Source organism: Erinaceus europaeus, chromosome 21 (genome assembly GCF_950295315.1).
Source record: "Erinaceus europaeus chromosome 21, mEriEur2.1, whole genome shotgun sequence".
NCBI classification, from domain to species: Eukaryota; Metazoa; Chordata; class Mammalia; order Eulipotyphla; family Erinaceidae; genus Erinaceus; species Erinaceus europaeus.
Genome location: NC_080182.1, coordinates 19,081,421 through 19,109,375, shown reverse-complemented (window position 1 = coordinate 19,109,375; position 27,955 = coordinate 19,081,421). Strand labels below are relative to the sequence as shown.

The 27,955-nt window shown below is 38.2% G+C and overlaps 1 protein-coding gene across 19 annotated transcripts in view; it reads right to left on the bottom strand.

The window, feature by feature from the left end:
• The window catches only part of RBMS3 (RNA binding motif single stranded interacting protein 3), a 1,638,617-nt gene that overhangs the window by 200,482 nt on the left and 1,410,180 nt on the right, over window positions 1–27,955 (bottom strand). The gene's annotated exons all lie outside the window — the stretch shown is intronic.

Sequence of the window (27,955 nt, the reverse complement as noted above, 5' to 3'; positions counted from 1 at the left end):
TGAGAGGAGAGGGAGAGATAGAGAAGGTAAGAGGCAGAGAGACACCTGCAGCCCTGCTTCACCATTTCCTCTGCAGATGGGAACCAAAGGCTTAAACCTGGGTCCTTATGCACTGTAATGTGTGCACTTAGCCAGGTGCACTACCACCTGGCCCCCTAACCTGAGCTACTAATGAATGTGAAAGATTACCTAGGAGGGTAACATCAGAATAATGATAAATGACACAGCTCATAAAGTACAGTAATGTGAAGGGGAAAAAAAAAATCTGTGGAGCAACTCAAGAAGAATCTGTGCATACCTCACATTCTATTCATATGTTTAAGTTTTCCAGTATGTGAGACTTTGTGTAACTTCCTTTGGAGAAAGGATATATGTGAGATAAACTTCTCTGTCCTTACTAAACAACACTAGCAACTGAGAAACAATACAATATTTGGTCTCTTCATTGACAGAGGTAGTAAGGTCCAAAGGAAAAGGTGAATAAAGAACTGGTTCTGTTCTGTATTCTGGTATGTTACAAACTATGAAGGGGATGCCACAACTCACTGGAATCACAGTTATTATTTATTGTTTTATTTTTTTGTCATTGTTCCGACTTCAGCTCTACAGGCCAATACTTTCTCAGATACTGAGAGAGAGAAAGAGACAATAGCGGGGAACTTTCACTTAATGTCTTTGGGGTCAGGGAGTCACGCTGAAGACTTTCCCAGGTGAGCTATCTTGCCAGTTTCAAAGTGCTTCATGTAAAACATAGATTTAGCATAGTCCAGCTTTCTCCTTTTTATCTGAACCAACCTGCATTACTATTCTAACTGCTTCATGAGTAATAGAAATTTAAATGAGTCACTGATACCTCACTTTACTAGCATTATGGCACTGGTCCAAGACTTAATATAGAAAATTATAGATCTTGGCTCAGGGTAATTTTAATCTCTGCCCATAATTACAGACCTTCAGCTGCCTAATGCAAGGGCTTTGTGTGCTGAAATTGGAACTCTGACCCTGAACTACAAAGTCATAAACATAAAGAAAGGCTGCGGAACTTACAGGAGTCTCGCAGAAACAGGCATGGACCAGACAGTTAATCTCCCCAGCGTGTATCCTGTACATTATATCTTAGATCAACAAAACAACGACCTCCCTGCTCAGTATAAATTATGTTATCGGCCATGATGGAGAAGATAAAAGGAAGGCCAAATTCATCATTCAAAATGGATTCATCCACTTATCTTTCTAAAACCAACTTGCTCAAGATAAACCTCCCTAAAAAAAGCAAGAGTATTTGCCCTATGCTACTTGTTACAGTTCATGTCATACATACAGTATGGCTTCTTGTACTTTTCTCTCCTCAGGTACTACAGCAGAGAAACATAAACATGATTGACTGGAATCCTTCCTTACCTGACACAAAGCTCTAGTTTAATATTTTATTTCATATAAAATAAAAGGGGGCTTTTGTACCTAAGTCCCTGCCTGGCCCTAAATGACATACTTTTTTTGAGATAAGAAAGTTATTATGAGTAAAATGTACACTTTCTTCCTTCTAGTTGGACCTTGGTGATGGTCCTTAAGTAAAATTACTTGCCTAGATTGATATTCTATCTTTTTAAATTCTATGATATGCTTCCTTAGAGTGCTTTAATGAACTGAAAGACTAAATCCCAAACTTTATTTAGGATAGATCACAGCCAAGGAAAACTACTGATTCATCTCATTATTGAACTGTATTCAAATGGACTTATCTGGGGGCCAGGTGGCACACAGGGTTCAGCACACACTGCACGAAGCACAAGGGCCAGCATAAAGATACCGGTTCTAAGTCCCTGGTTCCCTACTGCAGGGAGGTTGCTTCACAAGTGGTGAAGCAGGTCTGCAGGTGTTTATCTTTCTGTCCCCGTCTGTATTTCCCTCCCCTCTTGATTTCTCTCTTTCCTGGCCAACAGCAACAAAGTAAGGTGGAAAAAATGGCCACCAGGAGCAGTGAATTCAGTAGTGCAAGGAGGCAAAAAAAAGGGGAAAAAATGAAGTTATCCAAAAAGAAGTATAATCTGAGACAAGTGCTTGATACACACACACACACACACACACACACACACACACACACGCACCACAGACACACACACAAACACACACGTTTATCTAGACACCTCAACCAGTACAAATCCTATCCAAAGTATAACTCTCTCTATCCTAAACAACATTTATTTTCAATTCAGAGCCATTCAGTTTTTCAAGTGCTAATTCTAAGAAGCTTCCTTCCTGTACCTCCACTTCTTTACTTATATCTGATTTTATTTTCAAAACATATCTCAAATATTTCCATTTTGTCTATCATTCTTTTGGGGATATCATAACATATCCCATGGTATTGACTTTCTAAGGACTATTAGTGACTGGTCTTTCTAAAGCAAACATCCAGCTTAAACATGTCTCATCAAATTAGGAAAAAAAATAGTAAACTCATTTCATAGACAAAAGTCCCTATTTCTCCCAATTCCCTCATTTCAACCACTCTGTCTCCACTGTTGTCTGTACTTTTAACTACAGTTAATTCCTTTCTTAGGTACTTTTGTACTTGGAGTTCTGCCAGGAATACTCTTCCTCCACATCGCTTTATGTTACTTAAATCTCATCTGCGATGTTGCTTTACAGAGGACATACCTGACTACTGACCAACTACTTTTTAATAACTCCCATTTACTATATTTATAGGAATTAACATAATATGTAGTTACACATTGCATGCATATTTGCTCATTTATTTACTATTTACTCCCTGCAGAATTTAATTTCTATGAAAGCCAAGATCTTATTTTAAAGCTTCTATTTTGCTTGTTTCTGGATAAAGTGAACAGTACCTGCTAGATAATTAATGACTATGTTTCCCTTCCATAAGGCAGAAAAATCAATATTTTACTAGTTAAAATAAATCAAGAAATCATAACACCATTAGGCTAAAGACATATGTATATATATATATATATATATATATATATATATATATATATATATGCACTTGATTGGTTTTAATAAACTTGTAGATGAACTAAAAAATGGAAATGTATTGTAACAATAAAACCACCATCTTTTGGAAAGCAAAAAAGCACTTTCTTTTTTTTTTTGATATTTATTTATTTCCTTTTGTTGCCCTTGTTATTTTTATTGTTGTAGTTACTATTGTTGTTGGATAGGACAGAGAGAAATGGAGAGAGGAGGGGAAGACAGAGAGGGGGAGAGAAAGACAGACACCTGCAGACCTGCTTCACCACCTGTGAAGCGACTCCCTGCAGGTGGGGAGCCAGGGGCTCGAACTAGGATCCTTACACAGGTCCTTGGGCTTTGCGCCACGTGCACTTAACTCACTGCGCTGCCACCTGACTCCCACTTTATTTCATTTTTTCCCTACCCCAATCTAATGAGATAAACCAATTTTACAATGAAGGAAATGGAGCTTAATAAAATTTTGTAGAAGCCTATCATGATAAGGAAAGAAATTTTACCAGTGTCAATCACTGTACATATATATGTAAACAAATTCAAACAGAGTATTCTTTCATTCCAAAAACAATTCAATTGTTGCATTATACACATATAAAAGGTATTATCTCTGTTTTAATAGTGCTATAAACAAGTCTTGGTGACATATAAATCACTCAAAATCACCTAACTAGTAAATGCATGGAAACATTAGGCTATCTGAGTCCAAACTCTGAATCTTCTGCAGAAGATTTCATACTCAGTCCCATTAGTGAGATTTGTTTCTTGGAAGAAGTAATTTTAAATTATTCATTGGTGAAATTAATCATATTGTCTTACACTGCATAAGCTCCTGAGGCATGTCTGGGTTAAAGATGCCTGAATATTGTTTTGCCAGGAAATACAACGAAACTATACATCAGTTAAGGACAACATTTGTGTCCTGAGTGTTCCCTAGCAAACCTTAAGTAGGAACTCTAATAGACGATGTGGAGAGTTTATTGCCTAGTTCAGTCATAATTCTTTATAATTTGTAACTCCTCCACTTTTATCCATTTTATCAGAATCATGGCTTGTGCAGGTCCCTATGGGAACCAATTATTGGCAATGCAAAGCGAATGCCTCTCAGTCTATCTTAGTAAAATGGTCAGTTATTTCAACTACAACAATATTTGTATAACCAAGGAATTTGTACCACTTGTATTTGAAAATGTCATTGCTACGTGGTTTTTAAAATTATCTTTTTTTTTTGCTTATTGGATAAAGACAGCCAGAAATTGAGAGGAAGGAGAAGACAGAGAGGGAGAGAGACAAAGAGACACCCGCAGCACTGCTTCACCGCTCATGAAGCTTTCCTCTTGCAGGTGGGGACTGGGAGCTTGAACCCACTCCTTGTGCACTGTAATGTGTGCCTCAACCAGGTGCACCACCACCCAGTCCCGAGCTACATGTTTTCAACATAAACAAAAAGAACTAAGCCAAAATTTTTAGTCAGTAGCTAGCCCATTATCTCAAATTGACAAGTCTAGAGACAGCAATGCAAACTATTTAGAGATTCTGAGATAAATGACAAGAGACAGCTGAAAGTGGAATGCAGTTACCTCTAAAAAGGAGGTGAAGAATGTAAGAGCTGGACACTGTATAATCTCAGATTCTTATATTGTTTTGAGAACAAGCCTATGTCTTTTAAAAGTAAGGGTATAAGAAGCAGTTACAGAAGCCAGACCTTCCACCTTCTGTACCCCATAAAGGATTTTGGTCCATATTTACAGAGGGATACAGAACAGGGAAACTTTGGGGCCCGGTGGTGGCTCACCTGGTTGAGCGTACAAGTTACAGCACTCAAGGAGCTGGGTATGAGCTCCTGGTCCCCACCAGCAAGGGGAAAGCTTTGCAAATGGTGAAGCAGGGCTGCAGGTGTCTCTATCTGTCTCTCTCCCTTCTTATTACCCCCTCCCCCCCAATTTCTGGCTGTCTCTATCCAATAAATAAATAAATAAATAAGAACAGGGAAGCTTCAAATAGAGGACATGAGACAAAAAAAACTGGTGGTGGGAACTGTATGGAATTATATCTCTGTTATATTACAATCTTGTTAATCATTATTAAATCATTAATATGTCTTTTAAAGTCTTGTTGTTATTGAGTATTTTTCTAAATTCAAGAAAATATTTGTAGGACATAAAATTGGTCTCAGAATGCATTCAATGGTGTCATAATATGGCTAGTACAAGGCAAAATATTATTCAGCTGAGGGAACAGGTGGTGACTCACCTGGTTAGGTACAAACATTATAGTATGCAAGAACCCAGGTGAGAGGCCCAGGTCTTCAGGAGGAAAGCTTCACGTGTGGGAAAGAAGGTGTCTCTGTCTCGTTCTCTCTCTATCACCCCTTTTTCCTCTCAATTTCTCTCTCTACCTATCCAATAATAAGTAAATAAATAAATATGTTTTATCATTTAAAATAGAAATTCAGCTGACAGAATTTTATTCACAGTGAAAAAAAATTGCAAAATTTTGCAGAGAATGAACTAAAGGTAAAAGTACTACTGAAGATCTAAAAACAGTCATCCTAATAGAACATTTTTTTCCTTATGAGGATCTTCAATTCTTGTAATCTTTGGCAAAAATAAGAAGACACTAAGTGGCTGGATGAAAAAGAAAAGTAATTATTAAGGTCATCTCTTTTATACTTCAGGGGAAATTAAAGTTGAATTTCAGATGGCATCTTTCCCTCCTAATAAGAAATGGAAGAAACACTTAAAAATGTGGAACAGAGTTTGCCTCTGGGCAACTTCAAGATTTTTTATAATTTTGGCAACAATTTATATTGATACATTAGTACAATTATGGAAACCACTATTTGTTGAACTTTTCAAAACTATGCAGTAGTTTAAAATATCTTTTTTTCTTTTTAATATTTTATTTATTAATGAGAAAGGAGGAGAAAGAGAAAGAATGAGACATCACTCTGGCACATGTGCTGCTGGGGATTGAACTCAGGACCTCATGCTTGAGAGTCCGATGCTTTATCCACTGCACTACCTCCCAGACCACATAGTTTAAAATATCTTTATTTCTATATGTATCATATTGTAGATATATACATAACTTCGAAAACAGTAATTCACTCCTAAATACCCATTCATCACTATATACTCATGCATGTGAGCAAACATGTAAGAACATTCATTATATTTTGAAAGAGAAAACTCAAAGCAGTTCTCAAAGTGTACTGTTTGAGAGACCTTTCAAAGTGTTCACAAAGTCAAAAACCTATTAGTACTAAGAAGTTATTGGTTTCTTTTTAAAACGATTTATTCTTAGCAGGTGCAGTGTAGGTATTTCTTGAGGACTACATAATCTGTGATGCAATAAATGCAGAAATACGTACAAATTCCACTAGACTTGGTTAGCGTCAAAGAGATTTTCCAGAGACATAAAGCAATCCACCTTTCTTACTATTTTTTGTTAGAAATTATGCTTTCTTCAAAAATGTTTATATTATTTCAATGGTGTTTGTCTCCTTAATCAATAAATTGTTTTTTGAAATACCAGTTTTAATCTCCAATATGTGATATTTGTGATCATCATCAACACAAGTAGAAGTACTTTAGAGTTGTTGATAATGTTTCAGAGTATAAAGATGGGTCCAGATGGTGGAGCATCCAGTTCAAGAACATGTAATCACACGCAAGGACCAAGGTCCGAACCCCAACCCCCACCTGTATGGGGGCTGTTTTACAAGCTGTGAAGCAGTGCTGCAGGTATCTCTCTCCCCTATATATATCCCACTTCCCTCTCAATAGCTCTCTGTTTCTAGTCAAAACGTTGTTTAAAAGGAGAAAAAAAAAAAAAAAGAATAGCCTCCAGGAGCAGTGAATTTGTCCTGCAAGCACTAAGTATCAGCAACAACCTTGATGGCAATTAAGCAAAGGAGGAGGAGGAGTTTAAAAAGCTTTTGAGACCAAAATGTTTGAAAACTAACAGACCAAAGTCAATATTCTTTGTCTCAATACAGTTATCCAACCTGATCTTCTTTCCTCTAATATTCATACTAAAAGAACAGATATTATAGGAATAAAAGAACAAGAGAAGAATCAGAGTAGGGGTAGATGGCATGATGTTTATGCAAAGAGACTCTCATGCCTGAGGGCCAAAGTCCCAGATTTAATTCCCTGCACCACCATAATCCAGAGCTGAGCAATGCTCTGGAAAAAAAACACTTGAGAGAAGAATATAAATAAGAAAATATACACAAGAAAGAATGGCAGTTATGAAGAGTTAAAAGCATTCACAAATCATTGTCCTTTTGTTCTTACCCACCAGGATCAATCACTAGGGTTCAGTACCTGTAATACAGTCCATTTCTGCTGGCTATCTTTACATTGTTCCTTTCACAGAGGGTGAAACAGAGAGAGAAGAGATACCCACAGCACTGTTCTGACACTCAAAAAGCTTCCCTTCTGCAGATGGGGACAGGGTCTTGAATCTGGATTTTTGTATATGGTAACATGCCCTACAGAGTGTATCACCACTCAACATCATGTTTACATACTTTTCAAAGTATACTGAGCGGGAATATGTAACTGTAAATGTCATAACAAAATTATAAAATCTACCATTATAATATTCAAATCTTTAAAATTTATTTTATGTTTCTATTATTCCATAATATAAAAGCTATTCTGGGAGTCGGGTGGTATTACAGCTGGTTAAGAGCAATGACGCAAAGCACAAGGACTGGCATAAAGCTCCTGGTTCAAGCCCCCAGCTCCCCACATGCAGGGGGGTCGCTTTACAAGCAGTGAAGCAGGTCAGCAAGTGTCTATCTTTCTCTTGCCCTCTTTCCATTTTCCTCTCTGTCCTATCTAACAACAACAACATCAATAACAACTACAACAACAATAAAAACCAACAAGGGCAACAAAGGGAAAATAAATAAATATAAAATATTTTTAAAAATAAAAAATATATATAACTATTCTATAATAGCTTTCTTTATTATGTATTTAGCTCTATTTTAGTCTATTATACTTTTTTTTGTTTCTAGGGTTATCACTGGGGCTTGGTGCCTGCACCATAATCCATTGCTCCTGGAGGCCACCTTTCCCATTTTTGTTGGCCCCATTGTGCCCTTGTTGTTATTGTTATCGTTGTCAGATAGGACAGATAGAAATGGAGAGATGAGGGGAAGACAGAGAGGGGGAGAGAAAGATAGACACCTACACCCAAGGTCAATACAAAACCATAGGATAAGAGGGGTACAACTTCACACAATTCCCACCACCAGGCCTCCGTATCCCATCCCCTCCCCTAATAACTTTCCTATTCTTTATCCCTCTGGGGGTACGGACCCAAGATCATTGTGGGATGCAGAAGGTGGAAGGTCTGGCTTCTGTAATTGCTTCCCTGCTGAACATGGGTGTTGACAGGTCAATCTATACTCCCAACCTGTCTCTCTCTTTCCCTAGTGGGGAAGGGCTCTGGGGTAATAGAGCACAAGGACATATTGGTGGGGTTGTCTATCCAGGGAAGTCTGGTTGGCACCGTGCTAGCATCTGGAACCTGGTGGCTGAAAAGAGTTAACATATAAAGCCAAACAAATTGTTGACCAATCATGAACCTAAGGTCTGGAATAGTGCAGATGAAGAGTTGGATGGGTCCACCATTTTGTAGATAGCTAGTAGGCATACTTTAGTTAAATTCCAAATGACCTGTGGCTATACTAGTTTTTTTTTTTTTCTTTTATTTTGCCCCTGAGCCTGAAATTTTATATGCCAGTGGATCCAAGTTATTGTCTGGGGAGATGATGTCATGGCTGGAAAAAGGACCAGAAAGTTGTATCAGGGAAAAGAGTAGCTCCCTAATATGGGAAAGGGGTATACATATTACTGACTGTAAACCCCATCAATTTGATGTGATCTGGGGCCTGTAACTAGCTTAGGGGCCTGTGTGATCTCTGTATCCCTCTAGATCTGAGCTCACACTCTGTGGTCATGAGTAGGAACATTCCAAGCTGCCCCAATATCGAGCCATTTTCCTCAGGTGTAGCATAGAGTAATATTGTCCATCCTCCCTTTGGAAGATGAAACATTCTCTACCATTGTTGATCCAAGTTGAGGGCAAGGTCCTATGGGGTCCCACAAAGGGGTCTATTTTGTTGTTCCTGATAGAAATGACCAGTAACAATGGAGAGAGGGATTTATCCGAGTTCTAGGCCCATCAGTCTGTTAACTGTGATTCTTAAGCTAGACCTTGCACTTTGGGCCATGTGCTCTTATCCCCCTGCGTTACTGCCCAGGCCCCCACATTTTTTTCTAAACGCTAACTTACAGTATTTTCAAAATATAGAACTAAAAAAAAACAAAAACAAATATATAATGTCAGGGTTGGGTGTCAATCATTGTCATCATCTTTGTGCATTTCTTCAGAATATCTTTCTGACATATTTAAATTATTCAGGAAATAAAAATTCTACTCTGATTACTTTTAGATGTTTTTATAAGTATATTAAGTATTATCCCAATTATATAATAAAATTTTCCCATAAGAATTATAACTCTAAACATTCACAATAGTTTGAATTTTTTTCCACAGAAAAGGTTAAAATGAAGAATGTGTTTTCCAAGAGAAGTGGGAGTATTTCAAATCAAATCTTTGTAGCAGATGTTCATAGCAGTGACTCTAAAGCAACAGAAACTTTCCCAACTATGAGAATTACTGCAGAGATAATAGAGAATAAATGATTAGGCCAAAAGTCACTGCTGTCAGAAAGGCTTTGGGGAATAACAGAAACTTCTCAGAAATTTAGAAGTTTTCTGTGCATTACTCAGAAAGTAATCCATCTGTGTATTTTAGCATCAGGGGTCAGTTAAAATATCAAATTATGGCTACAGATGAAGGATTTGGGCTACATATGAGGAGGTTTTAACAAATCTACCCATTATAGTTGACATTGTAGTTCTGGGATGAAGGATAATCATTCTCTATAGTAATACCTTAACTTTTAATGGGGAAGACTCACAATAGATAATTCCAATAAAGCTGTCCCCTGACAGCCATTATATGAATGTTCATTAAAATACACTATTGAATTTCACATACTTTTCTTCTCTTCTTTTAATTATTTTAAAATTTATTTTCCCATTGTTGCCTTTTTTTATTGTTGTTGTAGTTATTATTGTTATTATTGATGTTGTCATTGTTAGATAGGACAGAGAAATGGACAGAGGAGGGGAAGACAGAAAGGGGGAGAGAAAGACCTCACATAATTTATGAACCTGTTGTAAGATTGTTATACCAAACAAAAATATCCTAGCAGATAACAGAAATGTAAACCTGACACTAATAGATACTTGTATTTAGTTCTTCAAGTTACTTGATTTAATTACTAAATAAAAGTAAGGCTAATAAATTGCCAATTCAAACTAAAAATTGATGTCAGATTCAAGGAAATTCATCATTTAGCCCCCACTATAGCAAGTTTCATTAAAATAGTTCATTAGATAAAAATATGGAATTGTACTATAAATAAAGTCTTTCAAAAATAGGTAGGAAGTCCTCAGTGTGAAATGCTTTTTATTATCAATGGAATTTATTTTATGTTTTTACCTGTATACAGAAAATATGTGATGTTTGGAATATATCTTTCAGGTGGGATAACTCAATAAAGCAGAATTATGTTTTTTTTTCTTTTTTGAGGGTGAGAGATATAGACAGAAAGCAGAGACAGCATAGCACCATTCCATCTCTTGTAAAGCATTTCCCTTCCAGGTACTGTCATTAGTGAGTAGCGGCTCCAACCCAGGTTCTCACTCAAAGTAATATGAGCCACCTCCCAATCCTTAAGGCATTCAACTTTTACATAGAGACCTACTGAAAGATTTAGAAGCAGGCCGGGGCAGATAGCATAATGGTTATGCAAATAGACTCTCTTGCCTGAGGCTCCAAAGTCCCAGGTTCAATTCCCCACACCACCATAAGTCAGAGCTGAGCAGTGAGTGCTCTGGTAAGTAAAATAAAATTAAAAATAAATAAATAAAAAAGAAAGAAACATTTAGAAGCAAAAATTAAACCAAGGTAATCCAAAACCCATTCTGTGACATAAACAGAGATGACAGTCTATCACCTCTTATACATAATTGGGAAAAACAGTGAAAAGCAGTGTTTTTATTAGAACTCTACAGTATTTTCCAGTGCTTATAACTTGGGAGACCTCTGACAATATGAAGAAATGCAGGCTGATATTTAATGGGTAATGAGTCAGCAGCTACAGTCAGAAGACATATATGATCATTGAGACAGAAAAGCAACGAAACAAATCATATGCCTCAGCAGAGTTCACTAAGATAGTAATTTCATCTTTGGTATCTGAAGCCATTGTCATTACGGCTTTAGATTGCACATTGCCTTGAAACTGAAGAGTCACTACTTTGTTCACAAAAATTCCAGGGAAAATCTGATGACTAGGAATGTAAATAAATTTTCTGTCTTGCTCTCATGAAATAGGGAAGCAGAAACCTCCCATTTCAGTGATTTTATTTTCATTCTTGTTGATGAAAAGACTTAAGGAGATAGCAGGAACATGTTAGTAATAGAAACTTAGCAGGTGTCAAAAATCTTCAGTGACAAGAGCAAATTATCTGGAGACCATCAGGTGATAGGTAGAGACAATGGGCTTGACGTTTTGTATGAACTTCAAGAAAAGTAGATTGTTCCATTGTGTATATATACCACAGCTTTCTCAGCCACTCATCTGTTGTTGGGCACCTGGGTTGCTTCCAGGTTTTAGCTATTATGAATTGTGCTGCTATGAACATAGGAGTACACACCTCTTTTTGGTTGGGTGTTATGGAGTCCTTGGGGTATAACCCCAGGAGAGGAATTACTGGGTCGTATGGAAGGTCCATGTCTAGCCTTCTGAGAGTTTTCCAGACTGCTCTCCACAGAGGCTGTACCAATTTATATTCCCACCAGCAATGTAAAAGGGTTCCTCTGTCCCCACATCCTCTCCAGCATTTGTTGCTGCTGTCCTTTTTGATGTATGCCATTCTTACAGGAGTGAGGTGGTATCTTAGTGTTGTCTTAATTTGCATTTCTCTGACAATCAGTGACCTAGAGCAGTTTTTCATATGTTTGTTAGCCTTTTGGATCTCCTCTGTGGTGAATGTTTTGTTCATTTCCTCTGCCCATTTTTGGATGGGGTCATTTGCTTTTTTGCGGCTAAGTTTGCTGAGCTCTTTATATATTTTGGTGATTAGTTTCTTGTCTGATGTCTGGCATGTGAAGATCTTCTCCCATTCTGTGAGGGGTCTCTCTGTTTGTTTAATAGTTTCTTTGGATGTGCAGAAGCTTTTCAATTTGATGTAGTCCCATTGGTTTGTTTCTGCTTTAGTCTTCCTTGCAATTCGGTTTGATTCATCAAAGATGTCCTTGAGGTGTATGTGGGAAAGTGTTTTACCAATGTTTTCCTCTAAGTATTTGATTGTTTCTGGTCTGACATCTAGGTCTTTGATCCATTTGGAGTTGATTTTTGTTTCTGGTGAGATAAAGTGGTTCAATTTCATTCTTCTGCATGTTTCAACCCAGTTTTCCCAGCACCATTATACTATGCAGCTATCAAGAACAATGAACCCACCTTCTCTGACCCATCTTGGACAGAGCTAGAAGGAATTATGTTAAGTGAACTAAGTCAGAAAGATAAAGATGAGTATGGGATGATCCCACTCATCAACAGAAGCTGACTAAGAAGATCTGAAAGGGAAACTAAAAGCAGGACCTGATCAAATTGTAAGTAGGGCACCAAAGTAAAAACCCAGTGGTGAGGGGTAGACATGTAGCTTCCTGGGCCAGTGGGGGGTGGGAGTGGGCGGGAGGGATGGGTCACAGTCCTTTGGTGGTGGGAATGGTGTTTATGTACACTCCTAGCAAAATGTAGACATATAAATCAGTAGTTAATTAATATGAGAGGGGGAAATCAATTGTATGTCTCAAAGTTTCTCAAAAGACAAACTGAATCTTTTTAATAGATAGGCTATGTATTTGATATGTGGACTCTCTCAAAAGCCTAGACCAAGTAGATTAGAAGCATCCAATAGCACAGCTATATACAAGATACTGGGTACTGTACAGCAAACCATAACAAAGGGACTTTTCAAAGTTAACCCAATTAACAAATAATGTGATGATAACATTAACTATCGATTGTCTTTTTGAACCCTAAGACAGCAGGAACCTCACATCTTCACTATAGAGCCCCTACTTCCCCCAGTCCTGGAACCCTTGGATAGGGCCCACTTTCCCGTATGCATCTCCCAATCCAAACCAAATAATATTGCATCCGCCGATCACAACCTAATCAAAGCAACGATTGCCACCTCAACATGCTTCACCTCAGACTGTATCCAGAGACTTCACGTGTGGAATGACAACCCTTCAACTTCATTACTCGGGTGAGACCTTTCCTTTTATAGTACACTCTAATTTCATCTCAGGTAGTTCACTTTCTAACAAAGTCCCATAATCTAGATATACACCAGTTTCTGTGAGAGCTTATGTGCACACGTATCCATAAACTACTGCAAAATATATACCTGAAAGCAGAAGTACACTAGAGTTTGCAGTGAGTACCTCCCTAACACTTCCTCTCCACTATTCCAAGCTTGGGATCCATGATTGCTCAACAAATTGTTTGGCTTCATATGTTAACTCTCTTTTCAATCACCAGGTTCTAGATGCCACCAGGATGCTGGCTAGGCTTCCCTGGATTGAAGACCCCACCAATGTGTCCTGGAGCTCAGCTTCCCCAGAGACACACCTTACTAGGGAAAGAGAGAGGCAGACTGGGAGTATAGACTGACCAGTCAACGCCCATGTTCAGCGGGGAAGCAATTACAGAAGCCAGACCTTCCACCTTCTGCAACCCTCAATGACCCTGGGTCCATGCTCCCAGAGGGCTAGAGAATGGGAAAGCTACCATGGGAAGGGGTGGGTTATGGGGATTGGGTGGTGGGAATTGTGTGGAGTTGTACCCCTCCTACCTTATGTTTTTGTTCATCAATCCTTTCTTAAATAAAAAATTTAAAAAAAAAAGAAAGTAGATTGTTTACAAAGCGAACAATTAATAATCCAGACGCCACACACAAAATACAGGATAGTCATTACACTATAAAAAAACAAATAGCACTCCTCAAGGTTGGACATTAAGCAGTATTTTGCAGGAGAGCCTGGAATTAATACTGGCAAAATGATAGCAAAAATTCTTGATTAAAGCGAGGATATAAAGTGATCAGGAGCATGAATGTAGGGGTAGATCGAATAGAAAGAAGACCAAAATTTATGGAATGGTAGGATATTATACTCCACTGTAAATGGAGGACTTGGAAAAAATATATGGGGAATAAATGTTACACATTGAGTATTGATCATTTCTTTAAAGTTTCTTATTTATCTGATACTTGATTATTTATTAAGAGGGAAAAGGAGTATGGAGGTGGAGGGAGAGAGGGAGAGGGAGAGGGAGAGGGAGAGGGAGAAAGAGACCTGCAGCATCACTTAGAGAGAGAGAAGAGAGAGAGAGAGAGACCTGCAGCATCACTTCACCACTTGTGAAGCTTCGCTTCTGCAGGTGGGGGCCAAGGGCTTGAATGTAGGTCCATCCTTGGTCACTGTAGCACCTACATTCACTGGGGATGCACCACCACCTGGTCTGTTACATTGATCATTTCAAGAATAATGCAGGAGTGAATGTCTCTAGAATAAAAGGTAGCACTAATATATGGAATTCTCTGTTACCAACTGGTTCATACTGGAATTTTGGAATAACAGAATCACAACTATTGAACCATGGGTTTGCCGTCCCTGCCAAAGCTGACTTTAGATAACCTTTATCATACATAAAATATTTCACCATACTATCCTTCTAAATTAATTTATTAAACTGAATATTTGCTCTCAGGTAAATTAAAAAGCTTGTCTTTTAAAAGAAGTACAAACATTTTTATTTCTTAAAAAATATTCTGGAGCCAGGTGGTGGCACACCAGGCTGAGCGCACATGTTATAGTGTGTGAGGTCCCAAGTTCAAGCCCCGGATCCTCATCTGCAGTGGGGAAGCTGTATTAGTAGTAACACCAAGGCTGGAGGTGTCTCTCACTCTCCCTTTGTATCTCCCCCTTCCTTCCTAATTTCTGGCTGTTTCTAGCCAATAAGTAAATAAAAATAATGAAAATAGTCTATCAATTTAAGCTTTAGAAAAGAAAGAGAAAAACAGGTTTTGGTAAATCAGTCTTACATAGAATTTTGAAGTGAAATATGATCTGCTATAAGTCTGCTTATCTTAGTAAATCTCTTTGTGGTAGTTTGAGAGACTTATCTACTGCATTAAAACATTTGAGTGAATTATAATTACCAAACCAGAACTGTAAAAACTTAAATTATCCATCTGATTTCTCTATTATTTATATTTTAATTACTAATTTATATAGTTTGTAATGAATTTTAACTATGTTCTAGATCTCATTGTAGATGTATCTTTAACTGTGGGTCTTTTAAAAATCCATCTGATCTATAAATTTAGAACTATCAGAACTTAAGAAGATCTTGCACATCATTTTTTTTTCCTATCTCTACTTTGTATCCAAGGCAACTAAGCACCAAGTGTACCTGTTATGTGGCACTGTGATTGGAGTAAATTTAAGAAGAAACTTGCAAGTAGAAAGTATTCCATTACCCCTTACTGAGCTCTCATAAAGAAGATATCACCAAGATACTATGAGCATCCTAAAGTAGCTTGATCTCCAATGTTTCCTCTTTTGATTTACTTTTAGGAACACTGAGAAAGGAGTGGGAAGAAGGGGACATGGGTGGTTTTTGATGGCTGGTATGTGATGATGGAAAAAGACAGTAAGTTGGGGGTACGAGTGTTGTGCAGACACTTATCACAAAGAAGTAAATTCTAGCCATGTATCAATAATTGCCTTGCAATCCATTAACCCCACCCCACAAAGTAAAAAAAAAAAAAAAAAAAGAAAAAAAAGAACACTCAGTGAAGTAAAAAACATCTCACAGTCATATATTAGTTTCTTCATATACAACACTTGTTTTCAAAGGCACTCTGAGTAGTTCTTCAGCAATCAAAAGCTTTCACAGAAGATCTGTGTTATTTTAAGAATGGCATTTTTTCACAGTTCCCCGAAGAACTAGATATTTAAATATTTATTGGTACATGGCCACTGCTTCACTGAAATGGCTTTAACTTAACATAAATCAACTTAGCACCTCTGTATATTCTATCTGTAAAGAAGGACAGAAAAATATGAGGTTTGAAGGTCAATTTAATTCTGGCTTCTCTGCACTCATTGAAGGCAATATTCTACCTCCGTATGCCTCTATTTTCTGTTGGGTGTTTAAGATCAAATGGTATTGCAAACATTGATGGAAATGAATATACAAATAGCTAAAAAACAGTCTTGCCAGTTAAGCAAGTTGCTTTTGTGTTTGATACATTTGACAAGACAAAAATGGAAGAACCCAAAAGTCATCATTTTCAGACATTAAAAGCAGAACTTGGACTGGGTTTGATGTATTGCCCCAAAGTGAAAGACTCTGGCGTGGGGTGTGTGTGTATGTGTGTGTGTGGGGGGGGATTCAGGTCCTAGAACATTATATCAGAGGAGAACCTAGAGGGAATTGAATTGTTATGTGGGAAACTGAGAAATATTACACATGTTGAAACTACTATATTTTACTGTTGACTGTAAATCATTACCCCCCCCCCCAAATAAGGGAAAAAATCTTATTAAAAGAAGTTCTCTCGGGAGATTTATTGAGAACTGTGTGTCTATATACACAACTATTTCACATACTATGCTTTCTCGAAGCTTTATGAGCAATGTGATCTATTGACCACAACCAAAAGAACTTGTGTTTTGAATTTTTGTTTTCTCACAGTAACTGTAACAGTCAGCCCTGCACCTTCACTATCAGCATTTGAACTTCATTGAATTTATTTATCATTGTCAAATCATAACATGTGATCCAAGAAGAACAAATGATAAAAACAAGTGGATTGTCTGCTTGATAACCACTCCCAAACAACACTTTGGTATGCAAAAACTACAACACTATATTCTAGAATTAAAACTTTGATTTCACGTGGCTGAGGAAACAGCATAATGATTTTGCAAAAGATTCTCATACCTGAGACTCTGACGTCCCAGGTTCAATCCCCAGCCGTACCATAAGCCAGAGCTGAGCAATGCTCTGGTCTCTTGTTTTTCTTTCTCTCTCTCTCTCTTTCAAATAAAATAAATAAATAAAATAGAATAAAAAACTTTAATTTCATTTCATGAGTACAACTAAATTTAGTCAAACTACCTAAACTTAAAGTTTTTTTTTTTATTTAAGAAAGGATTAATTAACAAAACCATAGGGTAGGAGGGGTACAATTCCACACAATTCCCACCACCCAAACTCCATATCCCACCCCCTCCCCCTGATAGCTTTCCCATTCTCTATCCCTCTGGGAGCATGGACTCAGGGTCATTGTGGGTTTTTAACACTGAAAAAAAAAAAAAAAAAAACCTCTTCACATTGCCCCTAGAAAAGCATTTTGAGAAAATACTCAAGAGAGAAAGAAGTGGAGAGAAAATGATTGCTATTTATGAAAAATACCATCACATAATTAGTTGATATGTACATATAAATGTAGCTTAAAGAAATAGCTCTGCTTGCTATTGCTATCAAAATAAAATTCTAGTTAACTGAAACACAACTTTCACAAGAAGTTGGAAAATAAAACATCTTTTATAAGTTAAGTCCACTGGTGGGGCCTGGCAGAAGTGAGCCCAATGAAGCGCACATATTATCAAGTGCAAGCAAGGACCCAGGTTCTACACGCACCTCACACAACACCTGCTGTGGGGGACTTTTCACAAGCAAGCTGAACCAGTACCTATCTTTCCCTAACTCTTCCTATCTCTCCACCCTCTCTCAATTTTTCTCTGACCTATCTAATAAAAATTAGAATGTTAAAAAAAAAAAAAAGGAAAAAATGGCAGCTGGGAATAGCGGAATTGGTGGATTTGTAGTGCCATCACAGAACTCCAGCAATAACTCTGGTGGCAAACACACAAACAAAAACACTGATTAAATAGTATAGAGCTACAGCAAGATAAGAAGTCTCGTGTTCCTTCTGAAAATTCTAACCAGATATGTTAGAAATTGTGCACCACAAGGACCGGCATAAGGATCCCGGTTCGAACCCCGGCTCCCCACCTGCAGGGGAGTCGCCTCACAGGCGGTGAAGCAGGTCTGCAGGTGTCTCTCTTTCTCTCCTCCTCTCTGTCTTCCCCTCCTCTCTCCATTTCTCTCTGTCCTATCCAACAACGACGACAACAACAATAATAACTACAACAATAAAACAACAAGGGCAACAAAAGGGAATAAATAAATAAAATAAAATATTTTAAAAAAAAAGAAATTGTGCACCAGTAATGATGGAAAATTTTCTTTTCTTTTCTTTTTTTTTTTTTTTTTGAAAATTTCCTTAGCAGATACTTTTTCTTCTACATGTTTCTTTCAGTCTGTTCTCTGCTATGAGAGGTTGGAATCCACTCTAGTGTTTTCATTCCATCTTAATGCTAGGTACTGAAAGAGAAGTTGCAATGGGAATTTTTACAAAACTCTGTTGTGGATGAAGTTAAACACCACTGATTTGCCAAACTACATGGTTTCATAAGCAGATGATAAATTAAGAAATAAAGCAATATATCTAATTCTAGATTTTTGTTGTTGTTGGTGGTGGTTTTTTTTTTTTTTTTTTTTTTTTTTTAATATTCCCTACTATCTCTACTCTCACATAGCTCTGGCTATCTTCAAATGCTCCAAAATATGTCAAAAATAAAAAGAAGAGTCTTGTTTTGGCAGTTCCTGGAAAGTGCAATGGTACATTTAAGTCAGGAGACATAGAAAAAAGATTCACCCAGAGAAAGAGGGGATATGTCATTTTTTGCCTGCAGCGTTATCATTGGGACTTGGAATCTGCACTACGAATCCACTGCTCCTGAAGGCCATTTTTCCCATTTTTGTTACCCTATCTGTTGTTATGATTACTGTTGCTATTGGATAGGACAGAGAGAAATCGAGAGAGGAGGGGAAAACAGGAAGGGAGGAGAGAAAGACAGACACCTGAAGACCTGTGAATCGACCCCCCCTGAAGGTGGGGAGCTGGAGGCCAAACTGGGATTTTTACACAGATCTGTGTGCTTCTCACCATGTGCGCTCAGCCCACCTCACTACCGCCCGGCCCCTTGGGGAAAAAATTTTTTTTTTTATCTTAGCAAAATGTTCAGAAAGTTGTGCATCAAAAAATGAGAAAAGAGACTCAAAAGAGCACTGCAGTCTAAGATACTTGTTTGGTAATAGCAAGCTAATTGTAAAGTCACACAGCAATGCTCAATCCTTTCAACATGTAAACTATGACTGAATAGACATTGTGATTAGGATGGAAAGAAAAACAAATGCTGAAGCATGTAAATTGATTGCAGAGAAAGGCAGATATTTCCATTCAGCTTTGCTAAGATCATGGGGGGGGGCAGTGTTGGGGGTGGGATTGGGGGAGGTCTACCTTTACACAATTTAATTTTCCTCCACTAGCCTGCTTTCTTCCCAACCCAACATCTGTTCCCTTTGTTGATCTGTTACCTACCCGGGTTTCTGCTCTTTAAAGGACTGTCTAGAGAAATGTGAATTGCTTGTTTAAACTTTAACACTTTAAATGTTAAAATTGGAGACTAGGAGAAAAGTCATATGCCTCGGTCTTTCATTTGGAAAGAAATTGCACCTAAAAGAAAAAAAAAGTGGGGGGAGGGGTTTTTCCAAGCTCAGCCGAGTCACTAGACAACCTGTAAGGAAGTCAGCAAGATGTAGGGACAGAAGAAATAGACCAGTCAGATGTCATTTTCTCTTCCTTTTTTTTTTTTTTTCAAAAAAAGGAAAACTTTCTAATTTTTATTAAATAGGAAAGGGAAAAATTGACATAAAGTGGGGAGACAGAAAGAGGGAGATGTGTCACCAATGTGACACCAGTGTGTCCTAGAGGCCCACCTTCCCAGATCCCTGCCCCACTAGGAAAGAGAGACATTCTGGGAGTATGGATCGACCTGCCAATGCCCATGTTCAGCAGGGAAGCAATTACAGAAGCCAGACCTTCCACCTTCTGCACCCCATAATGACCCTGGGTCCCAGAGGGTTAAAGAATAGGAAAGCTATCAGGGGAGGGGATGGGATAGGGAGTTCTGGTGCTGGGAATTTTGTGGAAATGTACCACTCTTATCCTATGGTCTTGTCAGTGTTTCCGTTGTATAAATAAAAATTAAAAAGAAACAAAGAGGGAGAAAAAGACAGATACTGCTTCACCTCACTTGTGAAAAATGCCCCCCTGCAGGTGGTGAATAGGGGTGGGGTAGGTGTAGAACCTGGTCCTTGCACTTGGCAATGTGTGTGCGTAACTAAGTTCACCACCACCAGACCCCACCAGTGGAGTTAATTTATAAATTTGGAAAGAAATAATAAAAGGCAATGTATTTGATGTATGATTTCCTATCTTTCTAATCTTTCTAGTAAAAGTGCTAAACATCTTTCAGAAGGGATGTCACATATTAACCTTACAGCAATACATAAAATGTTTCACTGAATATTGTGACATGGTCTAATTTCCTTCAAACAAAATAAATGAAAACAATAAGCAGCTAGAGTTGAAGGTGTGCAACTAGAGAAGTGTAAGGATAGAATCCTAAGTCTTTAGGCAGACAGATTTCATCTTAGGGCAGCAAATCAGTGCCCATGGGGCATGAAGACAGAGACATTACATGTGGCTGAAAACTGACTTCTATGAGAGTGTGGATAATCAATTTAGATTAGTGGTTGAAAAATCCTGTTTGTAGGCTGAGGAGACAGCATAAGGGTTATGCAAAAGACTTTCACTCCTGAGACTCTGAGCTCTCAGGTTCAATCCTCAACTCCACCATAAACCAGAGCTGAGCAGTGTTCTCTCTCTCTCTCTCTCTCTCTCTCTCCCTCTCCCTCTCCCTCTCCCTCTCCCTCTCTCTCTCTCTTTTTTTTTAATTTTTTTTTATTTAAGAAAGGATTAATTAACAAAACCATAGGGTAGGAGGAGTACAACTCCACACAATTCCCACCACCCAATCTCCATATCCCACCCCCTCCCCTAATAGCTTTCCCATTCTCTATCCCTCTAGGAGCATGGACCCAGGGTCATTGTGGGTTGCAGAAGGTAGAAGGTCTGGCTTCTGTAATTGCTTCCCCACTGAACATGGGCGTTGACTGGTTGCTTCATACTCCCAGTCTGCCTCTCTCTTTCCCTAGTAGGGTGGGTCTCTGGGGAAGCTGAGCTCCAGGACACATTGGTGGGGTCTTCAATCCAGGGAAGCCTAGCCAGCATCCTGATGGCATCTGGAACCTGGTGATTGAAAAGAGAGTTAACATACAAAGCCAACCAAATTGTTGAGCAATCATGGACCCAAAGCTTGGAATAGTGGAGAGGAAGTGTTAGGGAGGTACTCACTGCAAACTCTAGTGTACTTCTGCTTTCAGGTATATATTTTGCAGTAGTTTACGGATACGTGTGAACATAAGCTCTCTCTCACAGAAACTGGTGTATATCTAGGTTTTGAGACTTTGTTAGAAAGTGAACCACCTGAGATGAAATTAGAGTGTACTATAAAAGGAAAATCAGAAAGATAAAGGTGAGTATGGGATGATCCCACTCATCAACAGAAGTTGACTAAGAAGATCTGAAAGGGAAACTAACAGCAGGACCTGACCAAATTGTAAGTAGGGCACCAAAGTAAAAACCCTGTGGTGAGGGATAGACATGCAGCTTCCTGGGACAGTGGGGGGTGGGAGTGGGTGGGAGGGATGGGTCACAGTCTTTAGGTGGTGGGAATGGTGTTTATGTACACTCCTAGCAAAATGTAGACATATAAATCACTAGTTAACTAATATGAGAGGGGGAAAATCAATTGTATGTCTCAAAGTTTTTCAAAACACAAACTGAATCTTTTTAATATATAGGCTGTGTATTTGATATGTGGACTCTCTCAAAAGCCTAGACCAAGTAGATTAGAAGCATCCAACAGCACAGCTATATACAAGATACTGGGTACTGTACAGCAAACCATAACAAAAGGACTTTTCAAAGTTAACCCAATTACCAAATAATGTGATGATAACATTAACTATCGATTGTCTTTTTGAACCCTAAGACAGCAGGAACCTCACATCTCCACTTTAGAGCCCCTACTTCCCCCAGTCCTGGAACCCTTGGATAGGGCCCACTTTCCCGTATGCCTCTCCCAATCCATATCAAATAATATTGCATCCACCGATCACAACCTAACCAACGCAACGATTGCCACCTCAACATGCTTCACCTCAGACTGTGTCCAGAGACTTCAGGTGTGGAATGACAACCCTTCAGCTTCATTACTCAGGTGAGACCTTCCCTTTTATAGTACATCTCTCTCTCTTTCTATGTCTTTCATTAAAAATAGATAAAATTATATAAAAAGAATGCCTCTGCTAAGTCATCTCACCAGGCCAAATTAAAAAATAAATAAATAAACAGCTCTGAGATCCTCCTGAAAGTCAAGAGTAAGAACAAGGAGATAAAAGAGAAGTGACCCAGAGCTCCTGAATGCTGCAAAGTTACCATCAGACAGTGTTTATTATGACCCAAAAGACTGAGCAGAAACATGATCTGATTATTTCATTTCCAGTTGCCTTTTCCCGTAATCACTGATGGTCTGTTTCTTCATCCCTGCATCATGCTAACTACCTTGTAGGTTGTCTAGCGAACAGGCTGAGTTTGGAGCCTTTCATTTTTTTTTCTCTTAGGTGCAAGATGCAAAATGATATTCAAATAGTGTGTCACCTGTATTTATATTTCCAAGAAACTGCACAAACCTTCATTGACATCAGATTTAGACAAATAATACATTATTGGACCTTCTCACTGTCTTCAGTATGACTATCTTCCAAGCCTGTCCTTTTACTTAGTTTAGTCCATGACTTATTTTGTAACCCATTATTTGAAAGTAGTAAACTGCTATTACCATTGATTTCTTTTAAAATATTTTATTTATTTTATTATTGGACAGAGACAGACAGAAAAAGAGAAAGAGAGAAACCTGCAGCCCTGCTTAACCACTTATGAAGTTTCCCCCTAGCAGATGGGGACCTGAGGATTGAACTCAGCTCCTTGTGTGCTGTATATGTGTATCTAACCATGTGCACAACTGCCCTGCCCCATGTTAATAATTTCCTAAGCAGGTTAATCAATGACTTCAATTTTAATATCGAAACCTCATATAATGGCACGTTTTCATAGTTCCATTGATAAGAAAACACAGAATTACATAAATAGGGGTTGGGAGGTTGCACAGTGGGTTAAGCGCAAATGGCCCAAAGCGCAAGGCCCTGCCTAAAAATCCCAGTTCCAGCCCCCGGCTCCCCAACCTGCTGGCGGGGTCGCTTCACAAGCAGTGAAGCAGGCCTGCAGGTGTCTAGCTTTCTCTCCCCCCTCTCTGTCTTCCCTTCTTCTCTCAGTCCTACCCAACAACAATGACAGCACTGACAAGGATCACAACAACAATAAAACAAGGGCAACAAAAGGGGGAAAACAGCCTCTAGGAGCAGTGGATTTGTGGTGCAGGCACCAAGCCCCAGCTTCTTCTTCTTCTTGTAGCGTTTGCCAAGTCCCAGCTAAAACCCAGGAAGTAAAATAAATAAATAAATAAATAAATAAATAAATAAATAAATAAATATAAAATAAAATAAAATAAGAAAACAGAAAAATATATCTATTATGTTAAACGTTAAAAGGCTAATACTGGTGAGTGAAATTTGTGGTGGCATTGGTGGAACATGAGGGGTCATGTTCAGTTTGGAAGACTAGGAACATCTTTCTTTTCTTTTTCTTTTTCTCTTTTTGTTCTATTGGGGGTTTAATGGTTATAGTACAGTGTGGACACAAGGGTGAAATTTCTCACTTCACCATTGCTTTGGCCATGCTAGTTAAATTAGAAAGTATAAAACTGCACTCCATCTTCGCTGCTAGCTAAAAGTACTGAAATTCTTGAACCAAAAACAAACAAACAAACAAAAACACAACTTCTTTACATAGGGCATACAAGGTGCCTAGCAGACACTATGGAATTTTATAGCAGTACTTACTCTAATCAGCAATACCACCACTTTATACCATAAGACACCACAGATGTAATATGGCAGCCATAATCCCACAGCAGATAGACTGCAATGGTGATATAAATGAAGGCTCTCTAAGGATTCACAATTTGCCCAATGTCACACAGCAAGTAATGGGAAATCAAATCAAATCCATATCTTCTCCATACACTCTCTCCAATATTTTGCTTTACCTTTCCACTTTGAGATTTTGACTTCAAAGCCAATTAATATATGGCATAAATTGTCATTGGATACATTGAAAACTGTAGGCACATCAAATAGAGAGTAGAGTGTTGGAGAGAAACTCAATCTCAAGCTAAAATTAATCGAAGTGTCTCAGACTCTGACATTGCTAGAAGAAACATTACTGTGACTCTCAATTTATTCCACTAAGAAAGTGCAGCATAATATGTTTTAATGCACTTTCTGTAGGTCTGCAATGCAAGTTTGATTTGTTTTTCCCAGAAGCAATTTACTTTTAAATTCCAAAGCTTCAGACATCATTGAAGAATGTTTTGGACTACTTAATCATGGCAAGAGGGATTAAACTGGAAAAATGACAGAAATAGTTCACTTAAAATTAAGCATTCAGTAGTCTGAAGGATAGAAGGAATAAAACTCTCAAAACATATGCAGTCATACACTGAGACTTAGAAACTGGCAAATGGTACTGAATATACAGATGAAGTATGTTGGAGCAAATGCAGAAACAAAGAATGGCGCTTACCAGCCTGACAAAGTGCATATGGGAATGTTTAAGCTCAGTGACCTCTGAGAACTGTCCATCTTGTGTAGTTTGTAAAATTATAATCATATATTTGTGTCTAAATTGATGACTTATCAGAGAACATGAGATAGGGCAATAATATTCTTTAGGAGTCAAATAGTAGTTGAGTTTTAAAAAAACAGCCATTTTTTTCTTTGTAAAAGAGACTTACAAGATATTAAGTGTATACTTATAAACACACACACAAACACACCTCAGCCTTCCTCACAGAATGTCCTATGCTACCACATCAAATAGAACCCTACATATTATTTGTTAATTTCTATTCTTTATTTTATTTTATTTTTGCCTCCAGGGTTATCACTGGGACTTGGTACCTGCACTATGAATCCACTGCTCCTGGAGGCCATTTTTTCCCTTTTGTTCCCCTTGTTGTTTATCATTGTTGCTTTTATTATTGTTTTTGTTGTCATTGGATAAGACAGAGCGAAACTGAGAGAGGTGGGGAAGATAGAGAGGGGGAGAGAAAGATAGACACCTGCAGACCTGCTTTACCGCTTGTGAAGCAACCACTCTGCAGATGGGGAACCAGGAGCTGGAACAGGGATCCTTACACCAGTCCTTGCTTTGTGACATGTGTGCTTAACCAGCTGTGCCACCGTTTGGCCCGCAATTATTTTTTTTAATTTTAAACACTGCCTTTGTTTTATTTATTTATTTGTTTATTGGATAAAATCATAAAGAAACAGAGAGGGAAGGGGGATAGAGAAAAAGATACACCTACAGCACTGCTTCACTATTCATGAAGCTTCTCTCCCACATGTGGGGACTAAAGGCTTGACCCTAGGTCCTTGCACATGATAGCATATCCCTTCTTCCAAGTCTGCCATCACCCAGCCCATAGAAGTCTACAGCTTATATTCTTTTTCTGATACTTTGATTTTAGTGTTCCATTTTCTAACTGCAGTACAAAGGGGTACATGTTCTGCCAAAGTCTTATATCAGAAGCAAAGAAAATAAAAAAGAGAGGTGAGCGGGGCCTAGCAGTGGTGCACCTGGTTAAGCATACACATAACCATGTGCAAGGACCTAGTTTAACCCCACTCACCCTCCACCTTCAGGGAGTTGCATTAGGAATGGTGGAGCAGATCTGCAGCTGCCATTCTCTCTCTCTCTCTCTCTGTCTGTCTCTTTCTATTTCCCCTCCCCTCTCAATTTCTCTTTGTCCTATGAAAGAAAGAAAGAAGATAGGAAGGAAGAGAGGAAAGAAGGAAGGAAGGAAGGAAGGAAGGAAGGAAGGAAGGAAGGAAGGAAGGAAGGAAGGAAGGAAGGGCGGGCAAGCCATTTATAGCAGTTGATTCATAGTGCCTCCACTGAGCCCCAGGGATAATTCTGGTGACAATTAAAAAGAAGACGGGAGGAAAATTGAGAGGAGATCTTAATGATAACTGCAAACATCAGTTTTCCTTCTGTGACTGATGAATCTGTTTGCTAGTCTACTTTCATCTTCTTTAAATAGTAAAATGTTCTTATTATTGTTGAGATAATCTCATGACATTGATGTTCTATACTTTTAAGAGAATAATTTTACAGAAGTCATTCTGAAATGCTAGTTCCACAATACAAAAAAAAAAAAGTGTCACCGGTTTTCCCAGACAGTTTACAATGTGACAATAAAAATATGAGCCTTCTGAAAGTAGAAATGGTGGTTAAATTCTTGGAAAATCTTCTTAATTCTGTATTCTAAGCATTTAAAACAAAAGCTATAGTGTACACTGAAATACAGAGGAAGTTCAAGAGCTTGTTCAAGATAGGGTTCATGGTGAATTCATAATAATAAACTATACATGATATGTAAATATAAGCCAGAATGACTGAGATGTTTTTTTTAAGCCTAAGCAGTATAACAGGTCAACTAGAAAAATCAATAAAGCATGTGAGAGGACTCATAAAATATGTAGGAAATACACAATATCTGTTAAAAAAACTTAACTAGGTCTATATTTTACCCATAAAATATACAAAAAATTAAATCACAATCTTAGGAAAGATAGTGTGTGTATGTATGTGTGTGTGTTGAACTATAAAAGTGATGCAACTTCTTTGAGTGGTATTTAATAGTTACTGATAGAAAATTAGATTTGGGGGGCCAAGTGGTGGTGCACCTGGTTGACCGCACACAGCACACAATACTGTGCACAAGGACCCAGGTTCAAGCCTCTAGTCCCCACCTACATAGGGGACACTTCATGAGTGGTGAAGCAGTGTTCCATGACTCTCTCTCTCTCCCTCTCTCTCTCTTTTCTTTTCTCTCTCTCTCTCCTCTTTTCTCAATTTTCTTTCTGTATCCAAAATAAAAATATTAAGAAGAAAAAAAATTAGATTTTCCACGAAAAATATAAATTAAACCTTAAAATGACCTAATGAAATTTTTAAAAATCACAGTACTCTTTAAAAAATATTTATTTAATAATGTGAAAGCAAAAGGGTGAAGACATCATAAATTCTCCAATGGATCAGAAATAGACCAAATTAGCTTGGCAATCTAGCAGAAAGCTCTAAAGAAGACAAATCCCTAAAACCTACTTCTGGTTGGGTACAACAAATGACACTCAATGGTTACACAACTGGAAAAAAGTCTAAAGTCATCAGATAAAGAAAGGATTACAAAAGCTGGATAAAGACTGGCTCACTTAATAAAAGCATCTTTTGGGGTTCTAGTTAGGAACCCTTGGATTCCTACACAAATATGATGGGCCCAGACCTCTAAGGGATCTCTCTCTCTCTCTCCACCATCGCTGGTCATTTTCATCAGGAATGTCATCATAAACCCTCTTGCGGGCCTTCCCAGGACCTTCCCATTACAATACAGCAGCAATGGTAGGGACTGCCCCAGTCTCCGAAGAGAGGCTGGGTCATCTTGCCCTGCCATCTGGTCCCAAAATGAGTGCAGCCTAGAATGTTTCCAGCTGTGGCCATGA